Raw genomic sequence first — 25,402 nt, forward strand, 5'->3', positions numbered from 1 at the left:
CCATCAGACGAACCGCCAGCTCGGTTGCCCACTGTGATAAATAAAAAAGAAGTGTGTTACAGAAAGGGAGACTCCTCTGCACATGCTCCATATTCAAAGCATATGCTGCACTGATCTCTACTTCAGGTTTCCTATTCCAGGTGGCAGTTGGAAAACAGACTTACATCTTAAATCTTAATATCACGATTTTGTGATCAGTACCTTTGTGGGGTCCTAAAGGAATAAAAGAAAAATATGATTTAAGCCCCACAATATTTTTAATCTTATATATAAAATTCTCGTGTCACAATGTTAGTCTCTATACTCTTCCGAAACGGCTTGACCGATTCCTCTGAAATTTGGTAAGCATATTGGGTAGGTCTGAGAATCGGCTAACATCTATTTTTCATACCACTAAACGATAAGAGTAAGGCAGAACAGCGTTTGCCGGGTGCAGCTAGTTAGATATAAATAAATCACATTCGTCGTCAAAGCTTGTAGCGATCTGATGGTGAAGGCCTCGTGAATATCTGTTTTGGCCAGGGTAGAGGAGGGGGTGAAGAGCAAGAAGAACCGGTTTTGTGGCTGGTCGACACATTTATGTAGCAATTGACTTGTATTACTTGTGTAAATGTATCAGTGTATCAGACCGCTTCCATGGCACAGTGGTTAACGCGACATCGTAGAACCGAGGGGTCCTGAATTCGATTCCGGGTCGGGACGCACAAAAAATATGCCTCGGTCTGACAGGACACAGAAGGCTGATCACCTACTTGTCCATAATGAAAATTGATCCGTGAAACAGATGTATATCTGCCCCATACCCCAGTAGGGGACACGGGACTTCAGTGTATTCGTATAGGTTAAGTTGGTATCTAAAGTTTATAACGGCACATCTAGGTACCATAAGCAATGACTCGCGTGGGTAGCGGCCTACGCATTGACACTATAGTGTAAAACTGTGACGTCATATAAAACATTTCTGTTTATATTTGAATATTGCACATAAGCTTGGTTTTCTTTCGCGGTTCTAAAGAAGAGATTTTTCTATAAAATTCTACTGAGAATAAATCAATGAGATTGCGCTTTTAATAATTTTGTCGTTCGTTACAAGATTTTGAAATATATTTATTTTAAACAGAAAGCTAAGGCGGAAATAGGAGGCGCCCTACCTCTACAAATGTTCATGGGCAGTAGTGATCGCATCCCATCAGGCGAACCATCAGTTCGGTTGCCCAAAAATGCAACTGGTGGCCGCATGTTTGCTATCTTCCCTTAAATTATTTAATTAGATCTTTAATCCTGTTCTATAATTTTTAGCTTATACCGATATACTGGAATTGTTTTTATGCTTTTCTTGTCTCAGTCTATGCACACAAGTGTTCTGGTTTAGACCCTGTTGACTTCTTAAGGGTAATTTAAAATGAAAGGAATACTCAAAGATGAGACTTTCATTAAAATTTCGAGGCCCACTCGAATAAGTTATGTTAGTATAAATAACATTAAACATCTTTATTATAAATTGATGCTTCACTGGCTTACAATTTAAACACTAAACATATAATAATAACGAAAATACTCTATATTTTCTGTTGACTACGCGGACGAAACCGCGGGCAGAGAGCTTGTGCCTTAATATACAGATAGCATTACAATAAAAGCATTTACCTTTAATGGTTTTTGGATCATTTTGATTACTCTGTTCAATTAATGTATTAAAAAACTAATTGTGCGCACGTGGCTTCACCCGCGTAATTTAAAAAAAAATCCCATAGGTACGAGATATTTACCGCGGTAAATAGTAGCCTATATCACCTTCTATCCCAAAACAAAAAATCTAATCTTAAATCATTCTGTTGCGTCGTGAAAAAAAGACTAACAAACAAACAAATTCATTCATTTTAAATTATTAGTAAGTATATATTGAGTAGTGCAAGAAAGCTTTTTTTTTACAAAAACATAACGATTAGTAAAAACAATTCTGAGTAAAAAAGTGAGCTCATAGTCTTAAAAGTAAGTAATGACCCTCACCTGGCACGGCTTGGTACTATGGGCAATGACATTTACGAATCATAAGGAAAAACTATGACAAATCGAACTCATTCATTGTTATTTGAATATTGACCTAACGATATAGTATGTGGAGGTCTTTAGTCATAGCAAGATAGAAAGAACATGTTTATAGTACGGTATAGCCTCTGAACTCTAGCAACTCAGGTTTTAGGAGAATTAACGTACCACGGGTGAAGCCGAGGCGGACCCTTAGTGGTAAATAGGTATAAATCGATTAGGACATTGATTTAAAAAGAAACTACAACATGATATACAAAACGAATCCCTTTCCCTTGGTCACGCCATCATGCGTGAATGACTGAGCTGAAGCTGCAATTACATTGAGTGACATAGGCTATACACATGCAACGGGTGAAACCAGGGCTAACAGCTAGTAATATTATAAATGCGTATTATCTGTCTGTTTGTCACTTCTTCACGCCCAAACCACTGAACCGATTTTGATGAAACTTGGTACAGGTATAGCTGAAAATCCGTTGGCCGTTAGGGCAAAAAGGTTCTGGAATGGAGACCACGTACTGGCCGACGAAGCGTGGGACGACCACCCACGAGATAGACAGACGACCTGGTCCGAGTGTCTGGTAGTCGCTGGATACAGGTCACCAGTGACCGGTTGTGTTGGAAATCTTTGAGGGAGGCCTTTGTTCAGCAGTGGACGTCCCAGGGCTGAAGTGATGTAGCTTTAAATCCAAGAAAAGATATAAGATACTTTTTAACCCGAAAATTGCTTGGGATAAGGAACTATGCTAGAAAAAATATTACCTTTTCTGTTGACTATGCGGGCGAAGGCGCAGGCGGAAAGCTAGTTTAAAAATATATTCTTAAGACAATAAGCAAATAGCAATATATAAAAATATACACGTGGATGCATAACACGTTTTTGCAGTCACAGTCGTGTAAACCAGCCAACCAAGCGGAGAAAATAGCCCACTAAGTTATTGCATTGTTCAACTTTAATAAATGATAATACTGCAGACGTGGGTTGAAAAACTGTATGCAGCTGCTGTTATTTTATTAATTATCCACAATATCGATAAATGGCATTTTTTAATGTAATAATAAGTGTACTTACTTTAAAAAATTAAATATAGCTCACTACTCAGTAATATCTTTAAGGTAATAATAATGTACATCATGTTTTCTGGCAAATAAAAGTTTTTTTAAAAAGTGTACTATCTTCTGTACTAATATTTGTTCAATTATTGAATAAGACTATATTTTATTCAATTAGAACGTTTGTGTGAATATATTAATTTTAAATGTCTGTGTTGTAATCATAACTTTTTATAAGATTAGGCTGGTATAGAAAGTTTGATAAAATATTTTTTTTTTTTCGTGTGCAAGCACATATGTAACAATACCAAAAAAGGTTGAAAGAATTTTGATGCATCTGCTTAAGTAGTATGGTTATACCGAAGTATTTTTTAAGATTAAAAAATGCACTAATGTGTACATTTCTTAATCTTAAAAAATACTTCGCCGGTTGTGGCGTATAGGTGAGGCACTTATGTTCTCCTAGGTCTCTCCCTAGAGTTTTTGTCAGACTTTGCAGGCTGCTAGACTATATGGAGGAGCTGGAATGATCTCAGCTTTGACTGAATGCCCCTCTCTTTTCATTATTATCACATATATAATAAATACAAGTTTACAATAATTAAGTTAATTAAGAAAATTAGGAACATTCTTTAGATACTAAAAATATCAACTATTCATAATAAAATTACAACACAGCTTAAAATAAAACATGTAATAATTCAATGAAATAATAATATCATCATCATAATTAAATTATTCGAAGAACCTTACAAGCAGTCGTCGACATGATTTTATAATTTAACATAAATAAAGACGAAAATAATCGTATTTACCAAACATAATTAAACAAATAAATTTTCCGCTTCCTCAACATTAATTTTATCAAATTACAAGTACAAATAAAAATGCAAGAGAAAATGTTCATGCCATTTCTTCCAAACTGCACTTTTATAATTTGTGAAAAGATTTAAATAATAATTTCAGATTATCCATTTAGCATGAAACCAAGATTTCACGTAGATCCCCGCCCAACGCCTATGGGAGGCGCTTATAAAAGCTTCGAGGGAGCGCGTAGCGGCGTAGTCGAAACTCGCGCGTCGTAGCATGCTACGCGTCTCACATTCGTGAACTTTGCTACGTAACTTTCGCCAAGTAAGTTCCGTTATTGTTTTTTTTTTTTTGTAATTCAGTCAGCTTATCGGGTAAGTGTTAGTTTTTAACTGGTAATTATATAGAAAGTAAATTTTTTGGACGTTTCGTTACATTAAATATTATTTAATGAAAAAATATGAAATATATTTATGTACAAAAAAAAATAGTGACAAATATTTTGTTCAGGATATTTTAGTTGATAGTAAATCTCATTTTGGTTTTATCGTATTTTTTATAACTGAGAAATAAATAAATTTTCATAATACACATATATGAAGAATTATAAAACCTTTATTCACATTTAATAACTTGAACGACAGTTATATTCTAAATCTTTATAATACACAATGAACTCAAAATTGATCTTTAATAAATTTATAATGAACTGTATTTGGAAATGACATTAATATGTACAAGACAAAGCAATACCATGAGAAAAAATACTATCTTATATAATCAAATTGAAAAATTTCTAGAATTTTTTGGTAATCTCTTAATTAATATATTTTGTATATTACAATAATTACATAAAAGCATAATATAGTTATGAAGAACGCTACGAAATAAACTTGCAAATAAATTTATTTATAATTAAATATCATATTAATTGAAATAACCATTATTAGCTCGACAACCTGTTTCAAAATTAAAAGAAAGCTGTCACAAATTTACAAAACTTGTCCTAAGTTAACTAAGCAATCGTTAATATAATTTATTTCAAGAGATTTTATCGTGTTTCGAATTTGCCAAGTTGAGACTTATATGACCCTATACTAATATATTGACTATCCAAGAGTTATAACGTAATTTTTATATGAATTGTAATATATATATTCTATAGCCTATATTGTTTAAATTGTATAAAATGATGTCGATTTAAATTCTACTGATTAAATATAAACAACAAAAAAATATTTAAAAATTATTTGCTATATATGCAGTCTATTATAAATTATAAATATTACTAGCTTCCCTAATGCGGTTTCTCGTGGCGAATGAAAAGGTAGGCAGATTTCCTGCATAGTTTCCTTTTCTATGGGTTTTACGGTATAAAAACTACTGATTGTCCTTTTTTGGGTCTCAAACTATCTATGTACTAAATTTCAGTCACACGGTTCAGTGGTTTAGGCGTGAAAAAGAGTCAGACAGACGGAGATTTACATTACAGTTCGCGTTTATAATTCGTAAGGATTAGTACGTATTCTAGAAAAAAGACAAACGCAATAGAACAATTTGGTAATAGAAAACGTAAGTAAACAAACATTGAAAACACACCTCAGTTCAATTCTATTGATGATAAAGTAAAGAAAGAACTTTATAAATTACTATATTAGCTACTCGTCTATACACATATCATGATAACAATCAATCTTGAAATTCGATTCGATCAACGAAATATTTTTACATTGGGAAATGTTTGACAGTGGGTGAAGATTGTGAAGCGAATATTTAACTATATTTAGAATTTAAAAGCAGCCAAATATGATGATATTGTTTGCGGGGTATAAGACCAAAAATCACGCACATTTCGGTTTAAAGCTATTTATTTATCTCACAAAAATAATCATAATTACTTAACCCAATAATTTGCATACTACAACCAACGTCATGACGGGTTATTTCATTAAAAAAACATTAATAAAACGCGGTAAAATCCGTTAAAACATATCTAATTTGTATATGGAAACTTTTAAAATTCCACGAATTACTAACAACAAAGCAACAACATTGAAATAATTATCCACATTCTACACAATGTACTCACGTTACTACGATGTAATTATTTAAAAGGCCAAACCCTTCAAACATAATGAATATTTTTATTGAATGGATACTGTACTGTTCAAATCGGACTAGTAGATCCTGAGATTTGAGCGTTCAAACAAACAAACAACCAAACTCTTCAGCTTTACAATATTAATATAGATAAGGTTTATAGTCTTTGCTTAAAACTCCATCTAATAATGTCGGAATAATAGGTACTACTATAGGTTTCCTTACCTAGTTTAGTTATATAGGTTAGAATCATCTTATAAATGTTAATGTGTGTGTTTGTTTGTTTGTTGCACGTCGCGACAAAGAGATTTAATGATTCGAATTTTGTATGGAGATGGGAGACTAAATAGTGACATAGGTAGCTCACTTAGTTTTTTTTCATCACGCGGACAAACGCGGGCGTTGCTTATAGAAGATATATTTTCAAAGGGGCTAGAAAAGTTTCTAATAAGAAAAAGTAATTGCCCATAAATGAAGTTTCTGAGACGAAATGTAGCATTACCCCATATAAAGCGATGGTCAACTTTAAGTATTATTTATTACATATACATTGGCTAGGTCTATACTTATAAATATATACATATCAATACTATGCTTATTCTCCCATATTACCTAAAATATTCTATCCATCATCTCATATAGTTTATAATTACTTTAAAACCATCGCTTATTATGGGATAAGACGTTTAAGGGTCTATTACAATAAAACCCTACAGCACTTTAAAAGGTTTAATACCCGGAAACATATGACAATATTGGAATATAATTAAATTATACAATACCGTTGATGAGATAAAATTTTATTTGAATCACGTAATTTCTTTTTTGTCATATTATTTAAAAACGAGACAAAACAATATAGAATTAACATTGTTTTGTCGCCACATGAACGAATAAAGTATAAAAGTTGTAATTAATATTAAGTAGTGTTATATATGACTAGCGCTCCGCCCCGGCTTCGCCCTGGTACATATAAACCTATAGCCACAGTAAACATAATGAACAGTAAGGTAACTAAAAACGTAAACTAACTAAGGTAACTAAAAATATTTTATATTACCTTTTTAGGCAATAAAAAAATGAATGTTACATATTTAGACGCTAGTCTTCGCTCGGATATCAAGTTTCCTGTTTTATCCCAAGGAAGCATTAAATCAGAATAAAAATATCCTATCACCCAAATCAGCAGAACCCTGTCTATCCTAAATTTCATCAAACTTCGTTCAGTAGTTTCAGCGTGATTGACGAACAAACCAAACAAAGAAACTTGCACATTCATAATATTAGTGTGAAGTGTGACAGTGTGATTAATGTAAACAAATTTGTGGCTCAAAGCAACGATCTGGCTTCCCTTAAAAAACATATCCGTTTCTTTTTAAATTTAAACCGCACGTTTTGAAAACCTAACACCTAAGATTAATTATTTATACTAGCTGTGACCCGCGGTTGAAACCGCGTAAGTCCGTATCCCGTAGGAATATCGGTATAAAAAGTGCCTATGTGTTATTTCAGTTGTCCAGCTATCTACGAAGCAAAATAGTATTATTATTCACCAATAGATGTCAGGAAAAAAAAAACACGAATAAAACACGAATATGACATTTTCTAAAAAAAATTCCTAGCTAGATCGATTTATCGCCCCCGAAACCCCCTATATACTAAATTTCATGAAAATCGTTGGAGCCGATTCCGAGATTCCAATTATATATATACATATATATATATATATATATATATATATACAAGAATTGTTCGTTTAAAGGTATAAGATTAAAGATTACATAATCAATAATATGACAGCTCAAATACGTTAAAATCAAAATTTAATTTTCGCCTTTCTGTAAGCGTGGAACGAGCATTATTAAAAACTTAACAATATATCAAATTTCGATCTTCTTCCATATTTCGTATAAGCTTGCTCCAATAAGAGAGTATGAATAGCAGAGAAACCTTTCAAATATCTCATTACATATTCAGTCAGGTAAAAACCATAGAGAAGTTGTTGATGAAATAAGTTTAACACCAAAGTTATATATTTGTGAGTCATACTCGCAGTGGTTGAAGCCAGCCACCACAGCCCAGGTACAGGTTTCAATTCCTCGATATTTGGAATGGAAGTGATAAATTAAGTTTTTTATATTGTTATATTTTTTGTTCATACTTCTTAATGGAACTGTATTTTAGAGTATTATATTTTTTTCAAAATATATACCTACAATTCACTAGTTCCATTTTTATTGAAATATTATTAGCTTTTGCCCGCGACTTCGCACGCGTTAAATTGGGAGATGATACGTATAAACCTTCCTTTTAATCGCTCTATCTATTAATAAACGGTTTTATAGAAAGATTTAAGCATACATAGAGAGAGACAGAGAAAACAACTTGATACTATGCAGTGATTTAATCAAATCACCTTTTTACAGTGGATGTTGTAAGTGAGTCACCTTTGCGTTTTATATATTAAGATAAGAAGACCACATAACACATGCTATTATTGTATTGTGACTTACTTCACTCAGATTCCTATGGCCCTAAGCTAGGGCAGAGGGCATCCGCAGTGCTCCGCCAGCTACTCCTATCGTGAGCTTCCCTTTTTAAATCGCTCCATCTCCCGATTTCCTCGGCCTCCGCTATGATTTTCCGCCGCCAGGTCTGTTTAAAACGACCACGTTTGCGCTTTCCTTGGGGGTTCCAGTCCAAAGCTTGCCTTGCCACATGATCAGTATTATTGTATTGTGTTTGTACCTAACCCCCGCAATAACAAATGCGTGTCATGTACAAAGGAACAGTCAACAAGTTCCAACTTACAAGTTAAAGCTCGAGAGATTTAATCCCCAGGATTGCATTTATTGCAGCTTTGGACACTTGTCAAGTAACTTAGCGAAGAAATTGCATTGCACTTTAACGCCGCTGAGCTTGAGTTTATCGCACTTACATTCTTTCCCTCATTTATGTAAGTTTTATGCATAATTCTTTAAGTATTTCACTTAGTTTCACTTTACAAAATGAAACCAGTGTTTTCTAATGTAGATATGTTAATTATTTCTATTATTTACAAGTGCAGGCCGCATATGTATATATATTTTTAGAGATATGTCTTCACAGTTCAAAACATCGAGACAATAATATAAATAAAACGGGTTTTGAATGCCTGAAATAGAAGCATAATTTGAAGAATAAAATTATCATACTCACGTAATACCAAACACAAGGAAATACTAGTCACTTAAGACTGCCTATTCGTGGAAAAAATACTTGTACAGGGTGAAGGCGACTCTAAATGAAAGAATTAATATTATGTTGTTACACTCGTACCAATATTATAAGTGCGAAAGTTTGTAAGAATATAAGTGTGTTTGTTACTCTTTCACACAAAAACTACACAACCGATTGCAATGAAATTTGCTACGTAGTCAGCTAGACAACTGAAATAACATATAGGCAACATTTTATTCCGATATTCCTACGGGATATGCGACTTACGCGGGTGAAACCGCGGGGCGCAGCTAGTTTAAAATATGAGTAGGATGTATCAGATGGGAATTGAATCCAGGAAACTCTTGTTCCAGTACTTCTTAATTGCACAATCGAAGTGTGTTCACATCTGAATACCCATATTTAAAAGCAAGTTATTAGAGGTCATAGATCTTAATTTTTCCTTCATAATTCAGCACTATTGCCATAATTGATTAAAAGTATAAGCGTTAGTTTAATATAAGATATATATTTCATTATATATTATATAGCTTACAGCCTTCCTCAATAAATGGGCTATCTAATACTGAAAGCATTTTTCAAATCGGACCAGCAGTTCCTGAGATTAGTGTCTTCAAACAAACTCTTCAGCTTTATAATATTAGTATTATACTTTATAATATTGCATATAATTCAAAAGGACTAGAATTTCTATTAAACCAAATGTCTTCTATTGTTTCATAAATAATACAACTAGAAATAGACAAGAATAGAAATTTTATCATTTCTCACTGGAAACATTCAAAACAATAACAATATTATGAGATACAAACAAACTGTATAAATTCCATTTCTATACACTTCACATATCATAATTTAATTAAGCATATTCTCTAATCCGTCCAGTCAAAATGGCGGCTTTTTTAAGAGATAAGATGAAAGTAAAGATAGGCAGTCATGGGGTTTTCCTTTACAGTTGCCGGTCCCGTGCGGTTTCCAAGATAACATTTATCTTATGTCTTTCTCGTATCTCAAACTACCAGTATAGCAAATTTTATTAAATTGGTATAGTGGTAGGTAGTTTAGGCATAAAAATGAGTCAGACACACAGATAGACAGTGTGACTTTCGCATGAAAAATATTAATATTATAGTAGGGATAAAGAAGAAATGGAATGCATAAAATAAATTACGGTCTCAGGACTCGTCGTTAGATAGACCGCCGATATTTCAGCGATTTCCGTAAAAACTACAAGTCCTGCGAAATAGAGTTTTATCACAAAGTTGTAGGTAATTAAAAGATCTGCAACTTTTGCCTTCACACTTTTTTCATATAACTTCAAAATTAACATGAAAAATTCAAATTACTAAGACGTCGCTCTTTCTTTTCATCTTTTGCAAAAACTTTTTTTTCTAGACACGACGTAATTTCTGTTGAAACTTGTTTTTTTATATCATAAACACACTCCCTTTGTCTTATTAATTTTTTATTCAGACGCTATAAGAAATATACATCTCCGAAATAACATTTCGTAAAAAGTGCAGTATTTTCGGTTGAAAGTTAAGATGCTCTTTCGACATTGAATCAAAATAAGGTGATAAATCTAGTCTATATAGGCTATATAGGTCTATATAGGCTAGCTTTTCTCACGTGGAAACATGTTATTTCCATGGAAAAATCCATCCGATGCGCATTAGAATCATTCCATATATTACCATAGCGCTATATAAATCTATTGAGACTATCTTTGACCACGCGAGCGAAGCCGCAGGGAACAGCTGGTATTCGTACATAAGCATAACGTACGCCCATTGCGATCTTTAATATAACATATAAATATGTAATATAAAGTCCCAATCATACGACATACGGCAGGAATTTGTATCAAATAAATATCATTGTGAAATTGAGCTGAATATAAGAAATGTCTTCTATAGATATGGTAATGGAAGTATTATTATTAGTTGATGATTCGTGAGAGCGCTTCCTACGCGTTTTGTTAGCATTTTTTTCTTAAGAACTGTCGATGCGCTATGGGAAATACCTCTGTGTGAAATAATGCTTCGTGTTTTGGGATGGATATAAAACTACATCTGTATGTGACTAGGTTATGAATTATCGTAACTTCCAAAATGAATTATAATTATGTTATTGTGTCTTAATGTGAAACCTGAGTGTTTATTGGGAGGTTTACCGCCTCCTTTAAAGAGGTCCACAGTGGTTTCCACGCGGGCGTAGAACCGAGGGGTCCTGGGTGCGTTTCCCTTTGGGAACGTACATGGAAAATGTCTCTTTCAGGCAGGTCATGGAAGTCTGGTCCATAAAGAAAACCGATCAGTAAACGGTGAAAGTTAATAGAGAAATATTCGTGAAAACTTTTAAAAATCTTTACGAATGGTGGAATAGATTGCTTTTAATTAACCTCAAAATTTAAATAATTTTTAAACCTATTCCAAAAAAAATAGTTATCTACACGACATAGTATAAAACAAAGTCGCTTTCTCTGTCTGTCCCTATGTCTCTATGTAACCACGCAACGGATTTTAATGGGGATTTTTTAATAGATAGAGTGATTTAAGAGGAAAATTTATATGAATAATAAGTCTATTAGGTTACTCCGAATTTAACGAGTGCGAACCCACGGGCAAAAGCTAGTTATTTCATAAATGATGATGGCATAGAATAATCTCGAAACACACATCGTATTCCGAGCATTATATTCGCAATTATTAACTGTGCTCATGAAACAAGCCTCGGCCGAACAATATAATTATACGGGAATTATATTGAATTAACACTGAATTTAATTTAACGGATAGCTTCTTTGGATTTTGTAATATCAATTAAACCATCAGGCAAGACAAATAATTAATGATTATAAAACAATGAAGCACTTATACACTTTTTTTTGCTAATATTTAATGTAAACACTATTTTATAACCGACTAGCTGCGTCCCGCGGTTTCACCCGCGTAAGTCCATATCCCGTAGGAATATCGGGATAAAAAGTTGCTTATATGTTATTCCAGTTGTCCAGCTGTCTACGTACCAAATTTCATTGCAATCGGTTCAGTAGTTTTTGCGTGAAAGAGCAACAAACACACACACATCCTTACAAAGTTTCGCATTTATAATATTAGTGGGATAGAATGTTCCTAAAAAGGGAGGAGGTCAAATTGATTGTATTGTTTTGTTTATTTCGTTTTTCGAAAACTCCATATTTCACCCCAAAATCGTGACTCCTGCGTTGTTCTTTGTGTTTGATAGGAAAATGACACTTTTTCAATTTTAGAATCATGCAATCTGGAAAATCAATGACCTTTTTGTTGTAGATAATAATATTTTCTGTGATAAAGAACCTTGTATTTGTATGTGGGAGTCGAGCACGCTTCGGCACGAATTGGGCCAGCTCTCATTCAACGGAATAGAACAGTCGAATTGAGAATCTCCTCCTTTTTTGAAGTTGGTTTGGAAGGGATGCTTTTTTGCTTAAGTTTGTTTGAACTGTCTTACCTCATAGTAAAAAATAGTAATTATTTTACAGTAGTTTTAGTAACTACGTGTAAATTTTGGATGGTTTTAAAATAATAATTTCAGCATATTTCAAACGAAACTAGAAGTAAACAATATTCATTTTTATCGGCTATAAATTAGATTGCGCACATCCGTCAATCATAATATTGTTTGAGGAATATTGTCCGTCCAAAATTAAAATATAAAAATAAGCTTTCTTTGAAGCTTTGTAGAAAAAGATATTTATTCATTTTCTGATGGCCACTTGTTCACTATAATTATATTGTTAGTATTGAAGTCATAAATTCAATCCAATCTAAACAGTATTATTTAGCTCAAAGGTATATAATAATTTTAATAAATATTATTATGCTAATTTTATTAACACAAAAACCGCTGCACTGATTTCGATGAAATTTGATATAATGATAGTTTGTGACCCATGTCTGTGAGACATGTCTTTCTGGGGTCACGAACATTCATATTTATACGTAGTTTTTAACGGGGATATGCCACACGATCTTTTGCTTTGACTACGCAGGAGAAACCGTGGGTGTAAAGCTAGTTTCATAGGTATATATAGTAAATGTAGATTAAAATTTTGTTTATTGAGTTTATTTTTCCCACTGAAATCTTTGAAAGGCATAGTTAAGAATTGCAAAATATCTTTGAGAAAATTGATTTAATAACAATAACAATACCGGTGGTATATATTGAAACTGTTTAAAATGACGACTCAAAATAACTTCACTTTAGTATTTTCTTGTGTTTGATTTTACGCGGGTATTATACATTTAGAAATTAAAGACTTTTAAGCCGCGACCACGCTCGCTGTACAGTGTTCGAAACGTCGGGTTAGTAATGTTATGAATAAATCGCGTTTAAAATCCGTTAAAAAGTTTTTAATTTCTAAATGTATAATACTAATATAAGAATTGCAAAATATGTTTGAGAAAATTGATTTAATAACAATAACAATACCGGTGGTATATATTGAAACTGTTTAAAATGACAACTCAAAAGTGCTTCTTTATGAAGTCTAATTGAATAAATAAACATTTGAGTTTGAGTTTGAAATAACATTGAATAGCAACAACAAAATAATAACATCTAACAAAATATATCTAGAGTATGAATTGAAAGCAAAGAAAACCTCCGAGCAAATGGAAAATGCTATAGAAAATAATCTATATATATAAAATTCTCGTGTCACAGTTTTCGTTGCCATACTCCTCCGAAACGGCTTGACCGATTCCTCTGAAATTTGGTAAGCATATTGGGTAGGTCTGAGAATCGGCCAACATCTATTTTTTATCCCGATATTCCTACGGGATACGGACTTACGCGGGTGAAACCGCGGGGCGCAGCTAGTAAAACAAAATATTTTAAAGTTGGAAGACAAAAGCAGCATATTACAAGCCGAGATACTAATGTGAGTTCCAATGACAGTAGAATATATCCGCAGCAAGCTTCACAAATAGCATCTTAAAAAAACGCACATACAGACATGTCAAAGTTGCAACACCTAATATCTATTGAATAGGTCAATAGATATTAAAACTGTAGTTTCAAATCCCCAAAAAGAATACTAAAAAGAATACTACTAAAGACATCTTATAATAAACAAACGAAATTATTTCATCCAATCTCCAGTAATTAGTTTTTATTTACCCTAGAGCACAATCAGTACTATCGATAAAATAAATGTTTATTTCAACCCAAGGGATTCAATTATATTTATTCCGTGAATTGGACAATGTCTATCGTTTGCTTAACTTCTACTTAAATAAGGACTTTTATGGTTATTGTCGTCTTGATTATAAGTAGAACACTCCATAATAATCGTGCTTAAACAATTTTCTTCTTAAATAAAAATAACTTCATTTTAGTATTTTCTTGTGTTTGATTTTACGCGAGTGTTATACATTTAGAAATTAAAGACTGTTCGAAACGTCTGGTAATAATATAATGAAATTCGATTGTTGAGATAGTATCACGGGTGGCCACGATTTGCCAAACGACGCGGATTCGAAGTTGCTTGTGAGTGTATTTTCTCACAAGAATGTCTTCTGACTGCTCGTTTATCCGCAGAAAAAGATTCTCTTACTCATTTATCCGCAGAAAAAGTAATCCACATAACACGAGACGTTTCCTCAACGTAATTTTTCCCATTCCTTGTACATGTAAATGTTGTTGTTAACAATGCTTAGCTATGTCTATTTGAAATTAATCTACATTAACTGAACATTTTTGTGGTATCCGAAACAACCCGAGTCCGTTATAAAGAAAGACAGAACCTTGTACAGACTGAAATTTATAACTCCCATTGTTTAATTCAGCTATAAATTTGGTTTTGTATAAATATCTTCGCCTCACTTTTGTTCGGCGAGACTCGGCTGGTATTTATGTTAACATTTCTAGGAAAATTATTTGTTAGACCTTTCAAGTTGTTATTTTAGACATGAAGAATCGTGGTGACATTATTAAGTAATTTATTGGATGCATCTCATATTTCATAAAACCATAAGTGGTTGGTATCGTATAAATGTGGTATGAAATCATTGAAAGCAAAATTATAAATTCAAAAATTATTAGTATGCATCTACGTACTTTTGAACTAATCTGAGTTATATCATCATTGAAATTTTTGTAATATAAAACAGAACAATTTGACTGTGTGTTTGAACGTGCTAAACTCGGGAACTATTGAACTGATTTGAAAAATAATTTCACCATTGAATATGTACGTGATCCCTTAGTGCTTTTAGATGCTTTTTGATCTCTTCCACTTGTATTTACTTGAATTAATATATAAACCGTTAAAATAAAGTAAAATCAAGGAAATAAAAACAGCGTCATCCCGTGCGAAGCCGGGACGAGTAGCTAGCATAATTATATAAAGACATAGTATTACAACGAAGCATATATACCTCGTATGTCGTATTTTTCGAGTGGCTTCTCGAACTGGCGGCGTAATGTATGCAATTTTATAAATAGCCCCGCATTATGAATTTTGATGAGTCATCTTAAAACTTCAAACGCAAATCGATCGTTATTAAATTATATGCTATAATAAGTAGACACGTCACCACATAATAAATACCAGGGGTGTATTTTTGGGAACCTTCTTGCGTTATGTCTATGGATATATATTTCCTGCTTCTCGACACTAATATAACACAAAGGAAATTTTAGTATATTTGTATACTGGTACCATTTTCACGCTATAACCGAATAAAAATCCTTCACCATTGGAAATCAGCCACTTCATAGAGTCTCATAGGCTATACACTCATATGTACCAGTGGCGAAGTCGGTGCGAACAGCTAATATTATAAATGTAAAAGTAACTGTGTCTGTCGGTCTCTTCTTCAAGCCTAAACCTGTAAACCAATTTGAATAAAAATTCGTACGTTTGTTAAATGAGAAATGAGACATAGGACATACTAATAATGCATCTGCCCAAATACTAAACTAAAACTAAATACATATACATACTAAATAAAAGCACTATAAAAGTTATATACCTACATTTATTAAAATAATCCTTACTAATATTATAAATGCGAATGCGTCTTTGTTCGTATGTTTGTCTATATATCCCATCAAAACGGAGCGGTTTTGTGTTATGAATTTTGTACACGACTGATAAATTATTTAAAACAACGATGATCAAAACATATAAAGAATTAATAATTCATTTGTTAACAGCCTCAACCTTTCATCGAATTAATTAGTCATAGCCTATTGATAACATGGAAGCAAAGCACGAACCTATAATAGTCATTAGTATTTCAAGTTTAATAGATTAAACTCAGCTTCAGTAATCCACATTGATTGTTATTTATATGACCGAGCAAGATTATGCGAAGACAGACAGATTTGTCTATAATATCGGCGTTTATCAAATTATCCAATAATCCACTGGAGATACTTGGATCTCGATGTTGATATTGTATTATATTTGTTTGGGTTTGCATAATTTTGTTGCTTTATTTATTTATAAGCATTAATATAGCTTACTACAATTGTAGGATATTAAATTTCTTTAATATAAAGCCAAAACAAAATGCTATCTCATAAAATGAAATAAAGCTTAACGTATTGTATTATATACAAGCATACCTGGCCACGCGTTGCTGCGGCTGAGTAATAATTGAGAATATTAAGATTATAAATATATAATTAAACGAAATAAAAACTATCCTATATCTAAAGTTGGACCAAATTACACACAAAATGCCAATATACATCATGACACTGGATTGTTATATATTAAGATAACGATAATAACAACAATGTGACAATGAAATGAAAATATACTTATTTAAAAACCAATTGATTGTGTACAAAGCAATACATTTTCATCCTGCATGTTAAACACACAAACAAGATAACCCATAATACTTGGCTAGCGTGTATCGTGGGCACTGATATATATAAAACTGATTAGAAGTACCGATGCCAACTCACTCAGATAAAAAAATACGTTATTGTTCTTAATCATTCATTATTCGAAGTACACAGATTAAAGGGGCTTTACCGAATCAATTAGACCTCGCTACTGAGATACAGCGAAAGAGGTAAGACTCTTCTTTAATGTTCCACTTATATACTAAATAATGTTCCACTTATATTCCTGCTTAAAAAGAATTCACACTTACTGATATACTGTGGTTTATATATAACAAATCCACGAGTTTAATTAAGACCATACAATGAGTAACAAATGTAAGTTAAAGAGAAAACATCTTTCTTTAAATAGTATGATGTCACAAAGGAATTTTTTATTCATCGTCTAACAAGAGCATTCCCAAATTAAGTTTGCCCACATATTGTGGTCGAGACAGTGTTAAATTTCTCACTCTAATTTTAAATACAGCTACGCTGAGTAATTTTAATGAATTCTTTACGTCTACGACTTAATAAGCTGATATGAGCTGTGAACAAAGTAAATTTTTCATTACCTTTTAATTAACGTTAGCAATTTTAATGAATGCTTTGTGATAAAATTTTGTATACTTGCCTTTAGTTTTTCCGTGGTTGAAGCTACGCTTATATTGAAGAAATTCTAGTAAATAGAAAACAGGATTATTTTTAATTGTGTAGATAACATACTAGCGTTCCTCTCACGGCTTCATTCGCGTAGTGAAAGAAATCTCCCAGTGAAAAGAGATTTTTCACCGTGGCAGAAAGTAGTCTATATCACTCTCTATCTTCCTCACTTATTCTAGATACATAAATCATATTAAATCGCTGCTTTGTGACGTAAAAAAGGGCAAATAAATAAACAAATACGCTTTTGCGTTGATAATTTTAATAAGGATTATTTTTTACGATATGTAAGCATTTGAGCTTAGCCACAGATGAAGATTTTACGATTTGTTTTCCTTCTTGATGTATAAATTTTTTTTCAAATAAAAAGGTCTACACGTGTTTCTCCAAATTAGTAGTAATTCGTGTCAGTATTTCAGTATTAGTTTCGATATTTTAAATGTTAGCAATAGACTAATAGTGCTTTGAGTCTGCAAGCTTCATATTCCTAATAACGGGATCAGGTGTTCAGAATTCAACGTCCTCTCTAGGTGTTGGGAATTGTATGTTATCTGAAATGAGAATTGGAAAGTTTTGTTAAAAGCTTTTACTTACATGTTGCGTGAAACTGGAATCACCCAGAATAGTTATATATGTGTAACTGGCTGTTGCCCGCAACTTCGCCTGTGATCAAAATAAATTTTCATTTCTCAAATCCTTCTTAAAGGATGCCTGCTATGTGCATGTTAAATTTCAACCCGATCAGTCCAGTAGTTTGGGTTGTACGTTTAAGACCTGTCAGTAATTTTTGGATTATATATATTAAGATTATTTTGAATGAATTAAAGAGTCTATTTTTCTGCAACTCAAGTTTTGCATTTTTATGTATTAAATATAATTATGTGTAATACAAATGTTATATAACAAGCTGACCTTACCCTTATCATTTAGGGGTTTGAAAAATAGATAGTAGCTGATTGTCAGCACACAAAATTGAATAACAATCAATCCAGCCGTTTCAAAAGAATATGGGAACGAACATTATGACACGAGAATTTTACAAATTAAATTAATAATCAATTATGTACTACCACTTTAAGTGGATGAAGATATTAATGAAGAAAGAATATCTATACTGCTTATATAAGCATTATCTTATATATAAGCAAGTTTTAATAAAATTTGTCCACGTGTAGAAAGATAATGGATACTGTAGAGATATCAATTTAAATTTGTTTTATACGGACAAGTTTTCTAATAAAAACCCGACGCATAACTTAACTGTAACTTAAACTTAGAGAAAACTTGATCTAAGTTATGTAAGTGCATCTTTGAAGCCACACTTTATACTTAGCTCGGGGATATTATTAATATAATTTACTAGCGGTTCGCCCAGGAATCACCCGTGGTATCATATCTCTCTCTATAAGAACCTTCCTCGAGCCTTAACAAAAATGTAAAAAAAAATTATCCGAATTAGTCAAGCCGTTCTCCAGTTTTAACAACACATTTTATTTATAGAATAACGAAGTAATCTAGAAAAAGGATTCTGACCATTGGAAAATATATGAAATTGCACTTTCTAACTAGCTGTAGCCCGCAGCTTCGCTTGCATGTTAACAAATAAATTTTCATGGTACAAATACTCATTCCCTATTACGGGTGGGCATCGAGTATTGATTACTGTGATGTGGGTACATATAGTGGCATGCGAAAAATTTCAGCCAGATCGGTCCAGTAGTTTGGGCTGTGCGATAATAGATGAGTCAGTCAGTCAGAGTTATCTGTCCGTTTTATATGTTTCAAATAATTAATAAACTAATTAAAAATCGTTCGCCCGCCATCTTCACACAGCCTTTAACATTAAAATAATTAAAATATCGCCTCTTAAGAAGTAAATTTTATGTACAAGTAAATATAAAAGTATCTATATGCACGTATAATTGATAATTTTTTTTATTTCCTCTGTGTTCTTAATTGCCTTGTTTTCCTATCACATTTAGTATTTTCCTTCTACTATAAGAGTTGCCAGGTAGATATAGCTACCTCGATGAGGCCGCCTTTTGCTCATTTTAAATATATTCTTTGCTTTCATGTTTTGTACAATAAAGAATATTCATTTCAAGATCAGCTATCACGTGTCAAGCCACGTGCGGGAAGCCAGTTCACAACATAGTACGTTCAGATAAAGAGCAATCAATTTCGCGATAGAACGAGAGAGAGGTTGATCGGAAATCCGTATGTTGGTGACGGCTCGGGTAACAATTTATTGTGCTCTTGCCTGCACTGGCTAGACTCCACTTATCAGGCTGAGTTAGAAGAGGGGGAGGGGGGATGGCTATATTATGGCGCTGTTTATGCAACTGATAAGTTAAATTGTTGTGTTTTCTATTCTTTCATAATTTCTCATTTATAAAGCATTTCAATGTCATAAAAGTAAAAATTAAATTTACGTTCAATCGTAATATAAATAAAAATAATGAAAACTTTTGCTTTTAAAAGCATTCGCTAAAGGGTAAGGACCTCGGACTTTAAGTGAAAAAACGGGGGTTCGAGACCGAATAAGCGTGCAAGAATGATTTTTTTTGAATTTATCTGCACATTATTTATATCACAACTGTTCGAAACGGTGAAGGAAAACACCGTGAGGAAACCGGCATGTCGATACCCTTAATGAATGTAAATTTTTACAACAAAAAACCATTATAAGAGCTCGAATAAAATTAATTTAACATTTAAAATACACACAGTTTATGCATAGTTTTTATTATTATCTAAATAATATACAATGAAATCATTGTATAGATATTTCATTATCTCAGAGTATCTTCTATATTGATCCAATTATTTTATATAGCAGATGAGAAATATATATTATAAAATGTTCTAAATTCTTCTGCGATGAAAAATATATTCGATACGAGCACAATATGTTTCCACCGCCTTTGAAATATTTCACATAAACTGCGCTTTGTTTTCTGTGTGTACAATTTTAGCTCCGAAATAAAATAACTGGATTTAGATTCTATAGTCTGTATATTCACTTTTTTGGTAACAAATTCTATACAGCTTTTGTGGATTTCATCTCTATATAGTATAAAGCAAAGTCCTTTCTCACGTACGTATAGTAAAATCTATACAAATACTAGCCGCACGCCCCGGCTCCGCCCGGGTAGTCATTTGTCGTAATTGAAATAATATAAACTATCCTATCTCTCAAGTTGGATCGAACTGCACATGGTGTGCGAATTTTATTATAATCGGTTAAGTGGTTTAGGAGTCCATTGAGGAGATTTATATATATTAAGATAGAAAGACAGAAAACATTTATTCTCATATCACACTGTCACACATTAAAACAAAAATAAAAGAAAAACCTAAAATATGTCAGCGTGACACAGAAAGAGAATATAAAAAAATACTTACTATATCTTACTTCCTCAATTTATAACTCGAATTCAACTGCAATTTTTATATTTTTGGGTTTGTTGATCATATCTCCTAGATAGCAGAATAGCTGTAAAAACAACGGAAAATTGAGAAAAGATTTATGAAGTAAACCACAAGGCGGTACTTGCGTATTGATAAATGTTATACAACCTGGAACTTTTTGAATCAATGACATTTTGGTTTCATCGTGAATCTTCTTAACTGTTCAGTATTACCTTTTTTAAACATTACCCTTCTTAACTCGCAGTCGGGTTTTCCACATCCATTTTGCGATCTAAATTTCTAGTTAACCTATACTATTCTAAATAAATACACAAACACAATTCGCAAATACCTTCGCTGAATAAACTTACGTGTTATGATTGAACAATTTCATAACTTTAGGTCAATAAAACAATAATGAAACAACGTTACTGAATCAACCACATTCGTTGGGTCCATATTCAAATTTAGCACTGTATTGTATTTCTGATATTTGATTTTGCAATACCGATTGAAAGAAAATATCGAAGGAGTAATTTACAATTCAATACGATTCGAACTTTGTTATTTCATTTGACAGTTCTTTTTTCATTTTCACGTTATAAGACAAATTAATTTTATTGATCTGTGTGAGCTTTTGTTTCATTAGTATGTAATAAGAAAAATAAAGAGCAGTGAAGCATATTTTGATAAGTTTGATACAACGTTATTTAAAAATATTGTTTTTGGAATAAAAATCTATAATAATATCAGTGTTTAAATTATCCTATCTAATGGAACATTGCTTAAAATATTCTTTAACCGCCATTGTATAAAAGAAAATGTATAAGTGTATGAATGTTTTGTTTTTTAGAAAATTAGGAACTCAATGAACCAGCCGGTCGATATTTTACCGATCTTCAATCCACATTAAAACAACTTAATACAATAAAACACACATGAAACGGCTATTTCATTCCCTCTGTAATCTAATTGCTTCCTAAATAAAGGAGCACATAGTTAATCTCGTCCTAAACTTGTAAAAATAGGGAAACAAATACAAGAAACCACCCAGTTAAGTACAACCGTAAATAACAATAACCGGCTGTCCGGATCAGGGGATATAAATCGTAATATCCGCTCACAGTTCCGCAAATTAAATAAAGACTCTTTGTAAGCCCCTAAACACCTTATTAAATGGGTGCATTTAGCCATCTTTTTGTGGAGAAATTAGAACGTTACGTATAATTAATTTATCGTGCGTAGATATAATTATTTTCTAAAAATATACCACTACAGATAGTATACATGTAGATAGGTACTACAGACTCTAAACTGGAACCAAATGACAGTCATTTTATATCAAACGGAAAATGAAAAACCTCAAACAAAGATTTGTAAACTTCAGCATAATTCCTTCTACGTGATTTAAAAATTATAACAGTACAGAGAAGGAGTAAGATATTACGAAATTAAAGTAACTTTCTATAAACAATTGGCTGTGGCCCGCCGTCTCACCCGCTGAGAAGCCATGGAATTTTTTTCCATGAAACAGGGAAAAATTAACCTATTTATTAGATATGACAATTCTATAACAAATTATTTCAAATCTGTGAAACAGTTTAGACGTAAAAACGTAACAGATATACGTACTTTAGAATTTCTAATATTAGTACGAACGCATAAGCAAGCAGGAATTCTGACACACTACTAAGTTCATAGTATCACGACTGAGCGATAATTCCTGCTGTCCCAACAACAATGTTTAATTTCAAATATTACCACACTGTTTATTGTGTTAATCTGACAACAAATACATACAAACATCATCAACAAAATACATGCAAATTGAATTTAATCGAACATGATTCAATTTGTTCATTGATCTAGCTCAAAATTAATAATTTAAATGTATATTAGTTTCATGTTCGGCATATTTGTTATGGGTTGGTGAATGTTTAAATATTCTCCGCTAGCCGCGTGTCCCGGCTCCGCCCGGGTTGAACCGGGATAAATGAAAATATATACACAATTCTTTATAACAACTACTATAGAATATCATACAATACTATAGACACAAGGTACCAGCTTTCACATAAAAAAAATCACGGTTCACCTCTTGATGGTTAGTTATATTAATCTAGAAATGCTTTTATAAATAAAAAATACAAATTTGTACACTTAAAAAAATATATAATATTCACATTTTAGGTATAAAGAAGCTTCACAAAACATCCTAAGCCACAATTTCAGTGAGTGTGATATATTCAATAAATGTTTATTATCATTGAACGTATATATAAAACACTGCAACATGTGACGCCGCATGCAAACATTTGTCTCTATAAACTCACTATTTTAACGCATTTTCCAAGAGAACATGTCTTCAGTTAGAGTAATTCTTTTAATTTAATGCTTCAAGTGACGCCTGCCTGTCGGCGGAATCTCGTAAAGTTGTCATAAAACTCGAAACAGGAATAAATCCGTATAAATTAGAACATTCAATCATAATTGATTTCTTGGTGACGTTCAATTGAATGCAAATATGTACATATTCGTCTTTATGACGCACCGGGAGCTGTTTTTAAAATTTAACTATTATCAATAACTTTAATTATTATTATTATATACTAAATTCAACAAAAACTTAAAAGAAAGAAAGAAGAAAAGAAAGAAAGAATGTTTATTTCACACCACAAACTACAATCTTTACAACTTATAATAAGAAGGTGGACGTCTATATATTTAATTGGTGTGGTGTTAAAGAGAAGAAAATAATTTATGCCTCTGTATAATGCAAGTTTTCCGCCCGCGGCTCCGCCTGTGTCAAAGGAAAAGATAGAGTACTGGGGTTTACTCACACACTCCCCATTACCGTGGGATGAAATGATGATCCTTTGTCCTTTCTGGGTCTTGAACTATGTTTGCACCAAATTTCATTCAAATCGGTTGAGTGGCATGTAGTGTGAAGTGGATAGACAGACAGAGTTACTTTCGTGTTTATGATATAAATTGGGAAATCTGTGATATTAATTATATATAATACTAGCTGTGCCCCGCGGTTTCACCGGCGTAAGTCCGTATCCCGTAGGAATATCGGGATAAAAAATAGATGTTAGCCGATTCTCAGACCTACCCAATATGCTTACCAAATTTCAGAGGAATCGGTCAAGCCGTTTCGGAGGAGTATAGAGACTAACATTGTGACACGAGAATTTTATATATAAGATAGATGACTCTCATAGTACAAACTTTTTATTGCACTTAGTATTGTGTATGAGGTAGATGAATCCATTTTTAATGATTTAGATCACCTAGTCTAGTATGAACTGCCAGTCTAACTGGTCATTCATATAGAAATTAAAAACTTTTTAACGGATTTTAAACGCGATTTATTCATTATATTATTAACCCGACGTTTCGAACACTTTACAGCGAGCGTGGTCACGGGGAGACTGAGATGTTATATGTCTTGAAGGTCATTCATAACCTCCATCAGAACTGCAACCAAAGACTTGATGATACTCTCACACTGAAACAAGGCGTCATTCAGGTGCCTAGGTTTAAAATCCTTCAGCACATTTATATCTTCGGCAAACATTTTTCTAAGATTTCCATACAAATTGAATGCTCTTGATCTAAAACGGAACAACTTTATCGTACAACTTTCTAGTTATACGCGAACCTAAACCAACTGGGCCGTCCTATACAAACAATGGATCTACGAAATATGAACCGCTTCTTCGTAACAGATTATTTAGCGGTAATACGGTTTTGCATACGGGAGTTTTATATACATGGCTATTTAATGGTTATATTTCCCTAATGCTATTAAATGCCTATTGCTTAAAGAAAATTGTAACTAGAGGAAAAACGTTATCAAATATTATTAATTAACTGACGGTTTTTTTTGGGTCATATTATTTTATGTCGAAGGAAATGCCATAAAGTTGATTCTGGCACTTGGCGGCCGTTGGCAACAGGCTAACAGGCTCGTCCCTTCGCTCCTTGCTTACGTATTTTTTATACTAAATTGTATTTGTAAAAATAAAAATGTATATGTTTAAATAAATAAAAAATAAAGACAATTTATAATAATGATTGCTATGATAATAACTAATCGAAATAAGAATGACAAAATTATACTGATAAGTTTTAATAACACAATACAGTTAATACAGCTTTTTACGGGTTTTAATAAAATGCCTTTGTTAAGCTATAATAGCATATA

General features: G+C 32.5%; 1 protein-coding gene across 1 annotated transcript in view; it reads left to right on the plus strand.

The window, feature by feature from the left end:
- Nucleotides 1–4,168: 4,168 nt before the first annotated feature.
- The window catches only part of LOC119837404 (allatostatin-A), a 40,994-nt gene continuing 19,760 nt past the window's right edge, over nt 4,169–25,402 (plus strand). Inside the window, exon 1 of the mRNA XM_038362975.1 lies at nt 4,169–4,239. The gene's annotated coding sequence lies outside the window, so the exon portion shown is untranslated. The remainder of the gene's footprint in view (nt 4,240–25,402) is intronic.

The sequence above is a fragment of the Zerene cesonia genome, chromosome 27 (assembly GCF_012273895.1).
Source record: "Zerene cesonia ecotype Mississippi chromosome 27, Zerene_cesonia_1.1, whole genome shotgun sequence".
Taxonomy (NCBI): Eukaryota; Metazoa; Arthropoda; class Insecta; order Lepidoptera; family Pieridae; genus Zerene; species Zerene cesonia.